We start from the raw sequence: 2,880 nt of genomic DNA on the forward strand, positions 1-2,880 counted from the left end.
GGGGGGGGGGGGGGGGGGGGGGGGGGGGGGGGTGTGAGGGTGGAAATTATGAAAGTCTTGTCTCAATTAAGGCAGGAAGTCCTGGAGATGAAATGGAGCTCAGTTGGGGAAACGTTTGTTTCTGGTTAACACAGAAACAGAGAGTAGACGCCGACTCCCACACACAGAAACATGTCGCTGTAACAATGTGAAAAAAACACTGGAACCATGCAGTAAAACACACACTGAAAGGTCAGAGAGGTCAAACTGCTGCGAGAAAGACGGTCCGGTTTGTTGTCATCAGGCCCCTGTGTGAATCGTTTCGATCTGTTTACACCTGGACGGGTGTTTATTCCAGGATTCTGCAGAGTGACCTCACTTCCTGCAGGTCTCTGTTCCTGCTGCTGCTGCCGTTACAACAGAAAATACACTGCAGCTGCACATGTGAACCATATGTTTGGAACAATAATATAGAAATAACTATAAAATGACAAGAACCCAAAGACTTGATAATGACGACGGAAGTGAGGATTATTTATTTAGAAGTACAATTTTCTATTTTTTCTTCTCCCCTCCCTCCTCTTTTTTCTTTTATATCCTTATATCATTTAAACTGTGCCTCATCAGTGAAGGTTTGTTCCAAAAATACCAAGGATAAATAACAACAAATATTTTCTGCTTGATTTATTGGCTTAATAAAAAAAATAAAGTCTGTTGATTTCTTCTCTAGATAAATGTCAAAACATGGAATAGATTTCTCCTCTAGATAAATGTCAAAACATGGAATATATTTTGTAGGAAAATGCAGGGAAATAAATAATAAATAGTAGATTTGATTTACTGCTGCTGCCTGTGTTCGTTTGAATAGAGAAGTTAGAGAAATAAATAAATTTAATGAAAAACTTACGCCACCGTGAAATGTTTCCAAATATTGAGGGACATATTTTTAATATTTAGCAAACGATTATTAGGATCAAGGTTCATGTAAATATTTGACTACATTTATGTTACATAATAAATAATAAAAAGTTTACTGTAAATAATATGATTTCACTTGAGCTAACTCGCTATTTTTATTTACTTTGAACGAAAGGCTGTAGCAACCCGTCAGTAGAAGCGTCAATCATTTCAACGAGGCACACTGAACGCACCACACGTGTCCGACATTTGACTGTATAACAAAATGTTTGTTAATGTAATTTTGATCGAATATCACTGTCAAATCAAACATCATATCCTAGGATACAACAACATGATCTAGTCTATTAAACAGAAAAACTAAATCGTACACTGTATCAATTTTGACCGAGTTCTGGTAAAAAAACAAACTTTCAATCGTGACGCGATTCCACCGAAACGTTGCTTATCGGAATGGACACTAACCTAGCCGAAAATAATCGATGTCACGAAGGTACATCGTTCTTAAAATGTGAAGTAAAGTTTTAACTAAACAATAAACCTAAGATTTGTAAACACAGGTGAAAGCACAGATACTGTACTTACCACCACAGGCTTCACCACAGGCCTCACCACAGGTTTGACGTGGAAGTTTTCAAATAAAAAGCTCCGTCAACTCTGTCCGCCGCGGCAGCTACATTTTAGCATCGCCTGATAAAACGTTATGGCCTTTTTTGCATTTGAAAACAAAAAGCTGTTAAAAATACGGCCAACGATTCCTTCTTTTTCCGACTCCTCTGCTCCTCAGGAGCTCGCTGCTCCGCAAACGTCGACCTCAGTGTTTTGTCCGACACCGGCCACCGTCCAATGACAAACTACAGTACGTCGCTCAGTCTACGTTCTCTGGCTACGTTAACAGTGGGAAATCCGAGCACCCGATTTTCCTTCCATTTTCCCCGCATTTAATTTTTTTTTTTTTTTTAATCTTTTCAAATGTAGCGAAGTAAAATACTCGAGTTAAAATGTACTTAAGTGAAATTAAAATTGCCTATTCCCAAAACTACTAAAACAAATATAAATTATTCTAAAATCTAAATCCACTCACTACCGAGTAGTACACACAGTTACTATAAAACTCCATTAATGTAACAGTTCATCCATAGTTAGTGTTTCACATCCAAGTAGCAAAACTACTGTATACATTTAATATTTTGTAATGATGAGAAAAATGTGTAACTGACAGGAAAAAAAATGAAAATACTGAAAGTGAAGTCACCATGAACTTCAAACATGACTTGTATTTCAGCTATTTTAATGACTAGAGAATGAGAATCTCTGTGGGACTGAAGCTACAGTACAGTACAGTACAGTACCGTTTGAACTGGGTTACTGTTTATCACTTTTTTTCCCCCTCGCTCTGTTTATCCACTTTCTTTACTTCCACACTGCCGAGCGCCCACAGTGCAGTTACGGCTGATGTCAGCTGTCGGTCATCTCCTCCTCTGTCTGTGGAAAATAAAAAATAAAAAAAACCCACTCCAGAGGCAGCAGCTTCAAAACCCCAAACAGTTCACTATCCCTCATTTTCAGAGGGTGGAAGCGCCGATGGGTGAGAGACACTCGTGTTTACAAGGGAGGGGAGCAAAAGAGAGAGAGAGAGAGGGGGAAGAGGAGGAGGCAGAACACTGGGCCGCTCTTCATTACTGCTGTAATGTCCTGCAGGTTTGAAAAGAAAAAAGAAAATACAGAAAAACAAAAACAATCTCAGAGCTCCACTCGGCCGGGTCCACGTCTTCACTGGCAGAAAATAGAGAAAACAGAGAAGAAAAAAGACAGGAGTCAACTGAGGTGAACGTGACATTTGGACAGAGCAGGAAAAGTTAAAATAAAAAAAAGAAAAGAGAGAAAAAGTAAAGGGAGACAGTGGTGTTTAAACCCCTGGACGGTTTGTTACTATAGAAGGGCGACATTGTTGCCCCGGGCGTCCTGCTGCTCCCCAGGAAT

At 39.4% G+C, this 2,880-nt stretch overlaps 1 protein-coding gene across 2 annotated transcripts in view; it reads right to left on the reverse strand.

Annotated features, from left to right (window-relative positions):
* The window catches only part of LOC103394040 (exostosin-1b), a 93,179-nt gene that overhangs the window by 1,611 nt on the left and 88,688 nt on the right, over positions 1-2,880 (reverse strand). The window lies entirely within an intron of this gene.

The sequence above is a fragment of the Cynoglossus semilaevis genome, chromosome 18, assembly GCF_000523025.1.
Source record: "Cynoglossus semilaevis isolate Cse_v1.0 chromosome 18, Cse_v1.0, whole genome shotgun sequence".
Lineage (NCBI taxonomy): Eukaryota > Metazoa > Chordata > Actinopteri > Pleuronectiformes > Cynoglossidae > Cynoglossus > Cynoglossus semilaevis.